Raw genomic sequence first — 13863 nt, 5'->3', positions numbered from 1 at the left:
CTTACTCTGTATGTTTCTCCTTTGTTCTTGTTTGCCTCATGGTACTTGTTGGTTCCATCTGCTCCTGCTCACACACAGCCAATGGATTCACAATATACAACGGCAGAGGCCCAGAGGTGGCGGGCTTCACTCTCAATTACTAATTTCCAGACAAAGCTGGAAAAAGAAGTTGATGGCGGGAGCTGGGTGAACTCATGGTATTTCCTAAGAATCCCATTTCCTTGAATGCTCAGACAGATCCTGTTTGACAGACTTTCCCACGCCCCAGTATCTTGGCACCATTTGTTATGTAAAAGTTTATTTGGGGACAGATGGGATTTCTCCAAATCTTTCATTTGCCTGGCCAGTCTAAGACAGTGTCCTTGACACAGTGTCCTTGACATGCTGTTGCTGCCTGCCCTGCTCAGCTTGGCATTGCGTGGCAGTCATTGTGTCTGTGCAATCCCTCATTTCCTAACGTCAGGCTAAACGCAGGGATGTGGGCTGACTCACAACCGACGGGTGCACTGAGAACTGGGGGAGCACAGAAAGGTTGAGAATCACTGAGCAAATGACCAAGTCTTTGAGGATTTTAAATATATCTGAAATTTTAGAGCAATACAGCCAGTCCCTGGAAACAGGGTTAAACTTCAAACTTAAGCATTGTAACACTTGTCTGTGAAGTTTCTGTTTTGCAATGCTTAAAATTCCCGTTGACACTGTAGGGCTGAGAAACGACCCATTTTTACTTAAAGCAATACGTCTCTCATTCACCAAGGCAACGCTACCTTTCTATCATAAATGGAACTGAAGCTTTTTTTGTGCTGCTACCAAAAATATGCTGAAGAACATCTATCACATAAACGAGATTCCTTAATTGTTTAACATAAAGATTTTCCAGCATTCTAAAGAAATTGATTCCTCCTAGTTTAAGTAAGAAGAAGTGCCTTTCTTTTAAGGTATAAACAATGATAATTGTAGAAGGATCAAATACAAAAAGAAATTTCTCCTGAAGTAATTTCCAGAGATTGTCATTTTCTTAAAGACCAGACACATGCTTACTCACACCTACACACACACAGGACTAATACAAATTAGAGCTAACTGGGAAAATCTCAAAATTTTTTGCTAATTTATGTCATTGTTGGTTTTTTCTCCCCTACAAATGGCAGCAAAAATGAATAAAATTGTGATTTAATTTTAATGTAAGGTAATATAAGGTTACCAGGGAGAAATATGTGGAGTTGCTAATCCCATGCATTTAGTTGTTTAATTGATTGTTTTTATTATATTTTTAATGCAAGAAAAGTGACATCAACTTGAAGACACCATAAGATACTAACTTCATATAGAAACATTTTTTGCTTCTGTGATTTTACTTTCTCATAGCCACACATTTAATAATAATGCATTAATAGTGATGCATTTAAAAGTAATGAACAAAAATGTTAAGTGCATGGTTTTAGTGGTAAACCTAAGATGTGACCCAGTCTGTATCTAGACATTTTCCATTAGCCTTTGCTCTGTCTGGTATAAGAGAGATAGCTACTTGTAATTTAAACTGAAAAAGGACATCAACTTGTATTCCCTGTGCTCTTAATTAGTGTTTCCTACAAAACAATAAGAAAAAGCAAATAAATAGAAAAAAATGCACAAGGGATATGAAATCCAGTTGCTGGAAGAGGAAAGTTGATGGTCAATAAGCACATGAGGACATGTTCAACCTCACTTATAAAAAAGATAAAGAAAGCTTAAAGCAACAATATGATGCCATTTCTTACCCGCCCATCAGATAAGCCAAAAGTTAGAAGTCTGACCACCTGAGACTGGGTAAGGACATGGAGAGATGGGAACCCCACTCACTGCTTGTGGGGTGACACATCTATATGTATACTTTGAAGGAAAGTTTGGCATCATCTAGAAAAGCTGTATTTTTTTTTATAGTGAAATATTTTTAGTACATAAAAAGGTAGAGAATATATAATAAACCTCTATGTATCTTCCATCTAGCATGAAAAATATACACTGAAAATGCTCTGTTTAACTTTCCTTTTTCCTCGTCTCAAGTGAAGCCACTGTCTTGAACTTGGCATTTGTCATTCTCATGCTTATTTCACTACTTACATATGCATCCATACACCATATCTTTACCTTTACATACATGGTATTACATTGTATATTCCTTCCTGCAACTTGAGTTTCTGTGTTTTTCCCTTTTTCTTGCGGTAAATTGTATCTTTATGAAATTTATCCACATGTTAATTTATCTATATATCCATGATGTATGTAGCTGTAGCTTAATTTTAACTTCTTATAGTGTTTCTTTGGTAAATACACTGTAGCTCATTTTTTAGTCCCCATACAAGTGATCAATTAGTTTTATTTTTCCAGGTTTATTTTATTTATTTTTTGCTCTTATAAACAATACTGCAATAAGCATTCTTGTGTGATATTTCCTGTGAAAATGTGAGTTTTTCTGGTTCTGTATTGTACTCTGTGGAGTAGTATGGTGCAGTTTAGAAAACTTCTCAACCTTTAATATGCATTTGAATTTTCTAAAGACACAGATTCTGATTCAGTAAATCCAGGGTGTGAATAGAAATTCTGTCTTTCTAACAAGCTCCAGAGTGATGGCAATGATGCTGGTCCATGGACCATGCTGGAGGTTTATGGGACCTGAATGCTGTTTGCTTTCCAGGTAGCTTCTTAGTACATCCCTGTCAGCAAACATCAGCATGGTTGTAATCTCCTCATTTATACCACAAATGGCATTATTCTTGTTTATTCTTTAATACTGAATGGACCACTTTTCACAGTATAACCTTTCCAAACAACTGAATACACCATAACAAAGTCTTTAAGAAATACAATAGCATATCTTTTTTGTTTGTTTGGTGAGACCCAGTCTTGCTCTTTTGCCCAGCCTGGAGTGCAGTGGTGCAATCTCAGCTCACTGCAACCCTCGCCTCCTGGGTTCAAGAGCTTCTCCTGCCTCAGCCTTCAGAGTAGCTGGGATTACAGGGACAGGCCACAGTGTCAGCTAAGTTTTTGTATTTGTTGTAAAGACAGGGTTTCACCATGTTGGCCAGACTGGTCTCGAACTCCTGACCTCAAATGATCCACCTGCCTCGGTCTCCCAAAGTCCTGGGATTACAGGCGTGAGCCACTGCACCTGGCTGAGATACAATAGCATTTGTTTACAAAGTCTTAAAGCTGTCATAAAACACTCCTTGAATTTCATGTATAGGTGAAGTTATATGGCAGCATGGGCCAGGCACTGGTGCTGGGCATATATAATGCTGGAGTTAAAGGGCTGCAATGGCATTTGCCCAGGGGACAAAGGCTGTGTCCCTTGTCTTTTATTTTCTTAACTAATTGGTGAAATGTGTTTGTTTGGAGGTTTTTTGTTTTGTTGTTTTGTTTTTTGGTGTGTGTTTTAATAAAAATGTAATGAATGCACTTGGCAAACAAAACCAAAGTTATGTGTGAAAAAGAATGGAAGTAAGTCTCTGCCCACTCTGTGCTCTGGGCCCTCTCTTTAGAGGCAAGTGTTGCTGCCAGTTTCTTAGACACAGTAGCAGACAGACCTTTACGGTGGCTTAATGACTCCCAACTTCTAGTTTCCCACCCTTGAGCTCTCCCATCCCTTGAGGAGGGCAGGACCTATGACTTGCTTCTGACCAAGAGAACACAGGAAAGGGGGTGGATTATATGTGATGATGATTATGTGATGATGTGACTATATTATGAAGACTATAGTGCTGTCTTACTTTAGTTTCTTGCTTGCTTGCTGACCTTGAGGTCATGCAAATGGCCATGTTAGAAACTTCATGTGACAAGAAACTGTGGGCAGCTGGTAGGAGGCAAGAGTGGCCTCCCATGGACAGACATTACTGATAGAGGAAAGCGTTCAGTCCTACAACCACAAGTATTGGATTCTGCCAGCAACCACATGGGTTTGAAAGTAGCTCCTTCTCCAGTCAAAACTCCAAATGAGAACACAGTCCCAGCCACCATCTTGATGGTAGCCTTACTGAGAATCTGACTAAGCCATGGCCAGACTCCTGACCCACAGAAACTGGGAGATCAGTGCCTGTTGTTCTAAGCACTAAGTTTGCGGTGACATTGTTACACAGTAATAGAAAATTAATACAGTACCTTTCCATAAATAGTATGTGCAAAATATTTATACATGCTTATTTTTGCTCCAATGTTGAAATTATTCAATATGGTCATGTATACATCTACCTTCTTAATGTTTAAGGCTGCATAATATTCCAGAATTGAGCATTCAAATTTTATTTATCCAGTCCCCAGTTATGGATTTTTAGGTTGTTTTCCTAAAAGACCCCACTCTGTCACCAGAAAAACATAAAAGTGGCTGCAATGCCTTGAGACAGTAAATTATTTTTTAACAAACTTCCCTTTTAGTTTCCACTTACCTGTCCACTTAGTCTTTTTATTATTTTTCCAGCTGAGGTTTTAAGCAGGGTTGCTAATTATCCTGGATTGCCCAGAACTGAAGGGTTTTCTGGGATGCAGGATTTTCAGTGTCAACGCCAGCACAGTCCCAGAGAAAAATGGGACAGTGTCGCACCCTATAACCCCTTTAAAAGTACAAATAAAAGGAAAAAGGAGAAAATCCCAAAAATCGCAGGTGACTTCCTTAAATCACAGCCAACAGAGAAGGAAGAGCATTTCTGATACCTGCCTTCTGCTGGCAGAGGGTCTGCTCATCTCAGCTTGGGTTTCCCTTTGAGGCTGCTGCTAAAAGTAAATATGTAAGTTTCATTCTCTAATTCAAGAATGAAAGGAAGACTTTGGGCTTTCAGAACAATAATCTACCTCTTTTTATCAAAGAGATAAACCACTCAACCTAAAAGAATAGTTATCCACATAGGGCTTGGATTATCACCTCATAAAGCAGCAGGGTTCTTCTATTATCACCTAAATAAAGCTGCCATGAAGCTGGAACAAATAAGCTAGGCAGAGAGAGTCTCTGCAAAACGAGAGGTTGTGAATTATAAAGGTTTTAGAAATGTGCTGCTGCAGACCGGATGATGCTTGCATTTGAGTCAGGCTGGCTGGAGGCCTTGAGCGGATGACTTCATGAAATCTGAATCTCAGTTTTCTCATCTGTAGAGCATGGTGCATGGCAGGTGTTTAAAAAAATACAGTTTCTACCTCTCTTCCTCTCCTAGGAGAGGAAAAGCAGGGCATATCGGATGGACACAGGTGGTCATGTATTCCAAGGGGAGCAGGCATGCAAATTCTAATTTGATGTGGCCAAAAATATTAAGTGCACTTGGAAAGGGGCACTGAGAGAAACATTAGCAGAGTGTGTGACCTGCCTGCTACATTCAGAAAGGGGAAAAACTAAGTTTATTGGGCACACATTTACTATATCCAAGAGAGACACCAGCAAATCTGCTCAGTAGCACATTTGAGTGTTTCCACAGGCATGATGGTTAGGAGTTGCTTTCTCACGCCAATAGAAAAATTATCTGCTTTAAGTTTACTATTTCATATTTCACTGTAGGCATTTGAAGCTTTCATTCTCCTTAGAAGGAAAAAGATCCCATCCTCTCATATACTTGAAAACGATAAATTAAAGCACCTTTTAGCCTTCTCTTTCCAGCGCTCAAAAACCCAATTCATGTACCATTTCCTCGGGAACAGCAAATGCATTTGTGCAGCAGCTTCGGGCCCTCCAACCACAGCTGTCATCACACAGTCACGGTGCTCAGAGACTCCGGGAGAAAGCTGTTACCTGCACTTGCCAGTTCAGTAGTCAGGCTAAGTGGAATAAAAAGGGGCCTCGGGCAGTGGGCATCCTCCTTTCACTTGTGATACTTCTGAATAGAGACACAGATCCTGTGTGTTTGCTGTGTTCATTTGTGAGTGTCCTGTCAGCTGAAGAACGGTTAGAAAATAACTACTGGGGAAAGAAAGCCAAATAATCAAATGAGAGTAATAAAATGTAATGATTACAGAAGGCCAGTCAAGATTCTTAGAATAAACAAGAATCTGGAGTCTTACCTGTTTCACACCAAAGGGTGTTATCAGAGAGACAGCTGTGGTTCAACCACTGTCTGTGAGCCATGGGGACAAGGAAGGGGTACAGAGAACTCAGTAGGAGTAGCTGAGGGGCTTCCTTGGGAGCACATACAGTGGGAAGAAACAAAAGAGGGTGGTGACCCACTCTGATTCCTTCTCCACATTTTATCCTCTTACCTCAGTCATTGCCTACTCCCACACACCACTCTGCTTCTGAGACATTTCGGCGATCAGCCTTCTGACCCTCCCAACCTACAATGTTATACAGCCATCTTAATAAGAAGCAGGGATTGCGTCTCTGAAAATGTCATTCAAGCTTTTTTCAGGAATCATTTATTTTGGTCTCCTTGGTTACTTCAACCCAGATGAGGTCTGCAGCTTTCACAAGTACATGCTGAGGAGGGCAGATGAGAACTTCAAGCTTCATGCAACAGCATGGAGATTACCCAATAGCAACTGCAGGAGAAAAGAAAAAAATTATTTAGAGGATAAGCAACTCAATAATGACACGTGTTTTCACTTTGAATTATTCACTGTTCTAATCATCCATCCATTTATCATTGATTCAGCCCTAGCTATTACCCGGCTCATGTTCTCATTTTCTTTGTAAACACCTTTAATTCTCTTGCTTCTCTGAACCAGCCTGGGCAAGACCAACACTGGACAAACGGAATACCTACTTGTTTCATTCCTGCAGTTGAGCAGACACACATTCGTTTAGCAAAGCACACAATTTTATGTTTGTTTCACTTTAATACAGGTTCAGATAATTCAATACCTCTTCCTAATCATATTATGGCTTCCTAGTAGAGTCTGTTTCTCATTCTCCAAAATGGGCTTTTGACACATTTCTCTCTTGACACAAATCTCTTGTTTCCCCTTTACCCTCTCGCTCTCAACAGAAAACCTTGGCATAAAGTTCTAAGAGGAATTGGAAGCTATCACATGAGAAGTCCTTCTTCCCCTTGCCTCCATTATATTGACCAACATACAGAACATGAACATAACCTCTTTGCCTTCCCTTCATCTACAGTGAATAAACTCTCTCTGCTTCTATCAACCACATATTCATCATCCTCTCCGTCATTCCTGAGAACCTCGCTCATGTAAGTACCCCTTCTCTTTCCTGCATCACTAGCTTCCTCTTTGTTCCAGATCAGTCTAATGCAAAACAAAAGTGCCCTCAATCTTCAATACAAAACAAAACAGAACCTCAAAAACCTCTCTTGATACATTTGTGATATACTAAGTGCACTTGGAAAGGGGCACTGAGAGAAACATTAACAGAGTGTGTGACCTGCCTGCTATACTCAGAAAGGGCAAAAAGCTCCAAATCCATTACCCTGCTTTACACTCTTTAAGCAAATATCATTGAAAGAGTTTTCTAGAGTTTCCGTGTTCACTACACACTAGTGCTCCACTAAAACTGTTCACTGAAGTTTCCAATGACCTTCACTTTGCAAAATAAGGCAAAATATTTTGTGTTACCTGATTTCTCAGCAGTATTTGACACATGTGGACATTCATTCCCTCTTCAAACACTCTTTCTCATTGGCTTCTGTGATATCACTCTCTCCTGATTTTTCTGTCACTTGCTTGTGGTCATACATTCGTAGTTACTCATTCTCAGTTTCTCTTTTTGACTCTTGCTTTCTTTCATGACACTGAAATGTTGGAATGTCCACAGGGATATGACCCAGGGCCCCTTTTCTTCCCAATCTATACTCTTCTACATGTCCCATTGAATGTCATTTAGAGGGAAGTAAGCCTCACATTTGCAAATATCCAGCTCTTTTAAATGCCAGACTCTTACATCTAACTGATTATCTAATACCTTTACTCAGCAGCATATGCCCCAGTTTTCTCATATCAGTAATTGATTCTTGGAACTCAGGGTTAAGAACAAGATTAAGTTCTTTATGTTTTCTTTATTTTCTTTCTCATATCTAATCCATTGGAAGGTTCTGAGAGCAATTCTTCTGGGACACACCCTGAATCAATCCACTTCACTCCATTTCTAATGCCCCCACCTGAATCCAAGCTACCATTAATTACCCAGATTATTACATGAGTCCCTCACTGGCCTCCCTGCAGCCACATAGGCATTATTCCTATTTTACACATTAGAAAACTCAAGTTCAAAGGAGTCAAATGACTTGATTGAGGCTGAGGCAGGAGAATTGCCTGAACCCAAGAGGCGGAGGTTGCAGTGAGCCGAGATCGCGCCATTGCACTCCAGCCTGGGTAACAAAAGGGAAACTCCGTCCCAAAAAAAAAAAAATTGTTTTGGGTACCTGCTTTGTGCCTACAGACACCTGCATGAGTGGTATGGTAAATAAAAGGCAGTGCCAGGTCTCTCTGACACTGAAACCCTATTCTCAGTCTCAAGCATCACGCTGCTTTCAGGAATGCTCCTGAACATTCCTTCTAATGCAGAGACAAACACACAGAAAACAACCCAAGGACAATGTACCTGCGCATTTGCCACATGCTTCTCAAAAGCAAAACCAGATTAATACAACCTGAAAGCTTTGGGAATTTTCTCAAGAAAGTCATACTCCTCTATGAGAATTTCTCTCAAGGAACCTGACCTCTTTTCCTTTACCTATGTGGGTGGCTCCCCTTACCTGGAATGCCTTTAAGGCCACATGCCTGGCTAGTAACTATTGGGCTCAGCAAAAGCATCATCTTATGTAGGGAGATTTCCCTGGCCTCTCTACACCAGAGAAGGTTCCCCTCCTCCATGCTCACTGGTTGTCTGTGTTTACTTTTATCATGATACTCCTCCCACGGTATCACAACATTTGGTTTATACTTACAAAAAACTTTGTCAAATGCTTTAAAAATGTTAGGTACAATTGATAAATATAGATGGATATACTTTAAAAAAATCCGTAAAGGAAAGTCTAAATATCTGACTTCCCTTTGCAGAACCTGACCCTCCTAATCATGTTTGCCCTCACCAGCTTAAACTTCCTGAAAACAAAAGTTCTAAATGCTTACAGCATACGTGGTTGAATGGAAATGTAGGTCATGTCAGCACTACACCAGTGTGGAAAACATATACAGTCACTTCCACTTGATTTGTCCAACAAATCACTCAAGACCATTTGCCCCTCTTAGCAAAATATTTAGTGTCTCCTCAATTCCTAGTTCTATTGCTAAGAATCTTAGGGCCCACTCTGTCCAAAGGAGGCAATACTGCTTCCAAATGTTACGAAGAGAGAGAGTCCGGGAAAGTCGAATAATCTGCAGCCCCACAAGGATTTGAGCAAGAGACTTCGTGCTGTAGATCCCAACATACAACTGTAGCAGTGCCCTTGTCTGGATCATGGCGGCTGTGTTCAGCGGAATTCTAGAGTCAGATGCCAATTTGGGTTGAAGCCATTCCCCTTTCCAAACCCCTGAGGGGTTCGTGTTGAGGTTGGCTAGGCTTCTTTCTTTTCAATGATTTCTTCCTGGGGAGAAGCAGGTGATGGATGTCTTTCATAGCTGGCACAGCTTGGTTAGAGGCACCAGAATCCACTCTTACAAGTCCCTCTAACTAAATTTCAGTGAGCAGGGAGTGAGGTTTTCAACTTTTTCTCTTCCAGGAAGCCTGAAATTTTTAGGTGACTTGGTTCATACCAGTTGCAGATTCATGTTTCAAACAGGTGTCAGAGAGACAACTTTTGCTAACCCACAAGATGTTCTATTACAACCTTACCACATGACAGTGGATGCCTACCTTTTTGCCTTGCATTTACCTCAGAAATGCTATACAGGTGATTCTTCTTCCTATCAAAATACAAATCCTGGTCAGGTGTGGTGACTCATGCCTGTAATCCTAGCACTTTGGGAGGCCGAGGAGGGGCAGGTTACTTGAGGTCAGGAGTTTGAGATCAGCCCGGCCAACATGGTGAAACCTGTGTCTACTAAACACACAAAAATGAAATGGGCGTAGTGGTGGGTGGCTGTAATCCCAGCTACTCAGGAGAGTGAGGCAGGAGAATTTCCTAAATCCAGAAGATGGAGGTTGTAGTGAGCCAAGATTGCACCACTGCATTCCAGCCTGGGTGACAGAGAAAGACTCCGTCTCAAAACAAACAAACAAACTAAAAATCACTCTTCAACTGTAGGCAATATCTGGCATGATTTAGAGGATAATTTTTGCCTCACCTGATCACCAGTAGCCTCATTAGACCTGGGTGATAGGGTCCTGCATTTTTCAAAACATGATATAAGTTAATTGAATTAAAGTAGGTGGTTCCTGCTATCACTGGGGATCCAGTGCTCAGGGTGAGCACAGTGACCTAGCAGTAAACATCTATTTTGGAGACCAAAACTGTGCAGGCCCCAGGGGAAAATGCTTCTCCATGTTTTGCCCTGTGGGTCCTCTGGAAGCCATGTGGGTTCTGCTGCCAAGTCAGAGAGAATGAACATGCTCATCTTTCCTCTCAAAGAGCATAAGTACAATATTCTTGAATAACAAAGTGGGTTTTTTTCCTTTGGCTAGTGCCAAGTGTTCATCTTCTTGTGTCTCTAGATGTTCCAATTTGTGGTTCCACAGATACTCAAGAATTCATGAGATATTTCAGCAGTTGCACATGAGAGGCTGAGGGACATTTTGAAGCACTAACAAGTCATAGTACTGTTAAATTTGTATAAATATATGCCTAGATGTAATATGTATGAGAGGCAATGCTAACTCTATATGGGCAACTAGGATAACTTTTAATACTAGTTTAAATAGCATCTTAAATTTTATCTTAAAAATATGTTCATTATGTTATTAATATTTTACAAATTTAAAAATTTTAACTTTATTTAAAGATATTTGGTATAAGTTGATTATAATTTTATTTTGTCTTTTAGTTTTAATAGACATTCTGAATATTTCAAAGGAAAAATAACTGAAAAGATACAAAAATGATGTTTTTAATTTTTATGTCTATTTAATTTACATTTCAATAAAACATATTCAAACTCTAAACACTTTAATGCAATTAATTTAATTTTTAATTACTTAGAAAATTACTTGCAAACTAGAATATTCATTATGTGCAAACGTTAATTATTACTGCACAATTAGCAAATTTTGCTGAAATATAGACAAGAAAAATAGATTTCATGAAAAAATAAATTACGTGTCCTTTGTCATCTCTAGCTTATTACTAATCTAAATATTGCTAGTTCCTTCACAGAATGCACAGGCTTGCACAATAATAGAATTCAGTTACTCTGGTATTTTGCTGATTTTCAGTCATATGTCTATAATAGCTATGTATCTATTTTGTTTATAGAAAGAAATACATATATCCAGATGGGATGATAAAACATGTTCTATTTAATGGGCTTTTATCATAATTTATGACTTCTAACTATTATAAGTTTTAAGTGGTATGGAGGCCTTGGTTTGGCCTCTTGCCTTAGTTACCCATGACTTTTTGGTGTGGGCCACCTGAGGGTCATAACCTGAGCCAAGTAGTAGTAACAGTAAGAGGAAGGTTTTCTTCAGAGAGGCAAAGTTGAGGACAGTTTAAATGGCAGCAAACACATGTACATTGGTGTGATGGTCAATACTGAGTGTCAATTTGAATGGATTGAAGGATACAAAGTATTAATTCTGGGTGTGTCTGTGAGGGTGTTGCCTAAAAAGATTAACATTTGAGTCAGTGGGCTGGGAAAGGCAGATCCACTCTTAATCTGGGTGAGCATCATCTAAAGGTCAAGAAGTTAGACTGGCCTAGCCTCCCAGGCTACATCTTTCTCCCATGCTGATGCTTCCTGCCCTCAAACATCAGACTCCACGTTCTTAAGTTTTGGGACTTGGACTGGCTTTCCTTGCTCCTCAGCTTGCAGACAGCCTATTGTGGGACCTTGTGATAGTGTGAGTTAATACTTAATAAACTCCCATATATACAAGTAATAGGGTGTCGTATATATATATAATATATATATATATATATATTCTATTAGTTCTGTCCCTCTAGAGAACCCTGGCTATTACAAATGGCAAGCAGCATTTTTTTAAAAAAGGACTATTTGAAGACTTGAATTGTGCTAGGATAAATCTGAGAAATCTGAGAGGTGCACCTGGAAAGGTGATTGGGTTGCAGCTTGTGAAGCATCCTGATTCTGCTTTCAGGGTTTTGCTTGAGGGCAGACAGGACAGTCACCTCGTGAAAGGTTTTAGTCAATAGAGCAACATGGGCAATCTAACTGCTTCAGAAAAATCTCTTGGACCAAATCAGGAAGCTTACTTGGAGGGGATTATGGCTGGATAGATGGAGAGTAGATAGGAAATTATTGTAATAATTCAGGAGAGAGGGGATGAGTACGTCAAATAAAGTAAGCAACTAAGTAGAGGCAATGGAACAGAGGGTCACTGGATTTAAGCAGCATTTCTATGCAGCTTAGAAATATGTGAATGAGCAGTTCAGACCTCAGTGAGCTTCTAGACTACAGCAGTAGAGATATGAATATTCCACTTACTTTTGAAAATATAACATGATTTTGGGCTTTTTCGTACTTCATAGAATTCACGTATCTCATTGTGGTGGATGGTGGATGGGTGATTGAGGTGACCTTCTCTAGGGCAAAACATAAATCTGAGACTTTTCTCTCTCCACCAGGAAGGGAAGACCCTGCAACTGTGTTTCTGCAGACTGACATCCCAGCCCTCAAAAGAAGTGGGAACTGGGTATTTTGGTTTCATAAAGAGATGCCCTTTTTCCTTCAAGTGACATGGGCTTTAGTTTTAATTGCTGTTGAGAGTCTTCATTTAAGGTTTTTTGTTTTGTTTCACCAGGAATGACACTGTATGCAGAGTTGGATTAATGCATGTTCACTGCAGCAACAGAGACTACACACCCTGGGGAACTGTGGGCCATCCCAAGAAGCATTTTAATGGGGATTTTTTTTTAACAGGATCTGAGATTGTGCAAGGTGGTTTTCGGGAGAATATGTTCTGGATATGGTATTGTCAGAAAGCAGGGTTAATCTATGATTGGGTAATTGGGTATCTTAATGAATTTTATCTAGAAGCAGAAAAAAAATAGAAAGAAGTCAAAGGTTTAATTGATAAAGAAGAGTGAGTCACACAAGTTCCTTAAGAGCGGGGGGCCAGGTGCGATGGCTCACACCTCTAATCCCAGCACTTTGGGAGGGTGAGGCAGGCAGATCACCTGAGGTCAGGAGTTTGAGACAAGCCTGGCCAACATCGTGAAGCCCCATCTCTACTAAAAATACAAAAAATAGCCAGGCATGGTGGCGCACGCCTGTAATCTCAGCTATTTGGGAGGATAAGGCATGAGAATCACTTGAACCCAGGAGGCAGAGGTTGCAGTGAGTTAAGATCACGCCACTGCACTCCAGCCTGGGTGACAGAGTGAGACTCTGTCTCAAACAAACAAACAAACAAACACAAACAAAGAGAGGGAGATGCTTGACCATTTCTTGTGGTTTGCACAAGAAATGTCTTTGTCTGTGTTCTGACATGGTCACCAACTGGCCTTGGTTTCGTCTTGCTTTATCATCTTGTCTGAAGATAATGGTCCGTGAGATTGATTATATTTAGCAAGGAAACCCTGAGGGATGCTGATGAGTACCACCCCAGCTGATGGCCATCACAGGCTGCTTTTTCTCCTGTCCCCTTGATGAGACGTGGAAAGGGAATTAAGGGTTTAATATTGAATAATGATAGGGGAGAGGGTGGGTAGCCTAAAGTGAGAAGGAGTGATAGGAAACTTGCACTCCAGATAGAAGAGTAGTCCACACTTGAGGCTCCTACCCAAGCAGCTGCAGGGGCCTCGCTCAAGCTCCCAGTAACTTCTAAGTCAGTCCTCA

Source organism: Sapajus apella, unplaced genomic scaffold (assembly GCF_009761245.1).
Source record: "Sapajus apella isolate SASKATOON/1434 unplaced genomic scaffold, GSC_monkey_1.0 scaffold9, whole genome shotgun sequence".
In the NCBI taxonomy this organism is placed as follows: Eukaryota; Metazoa; Chordata; class Mammalia; order Primates; family Cebidae; genus Sapajus; species Sapajus apella.
The sequence above is the reverse complement of the archived record's forward strand: the minus strand, read 5'-3'. Positions refer to the sequence as shown.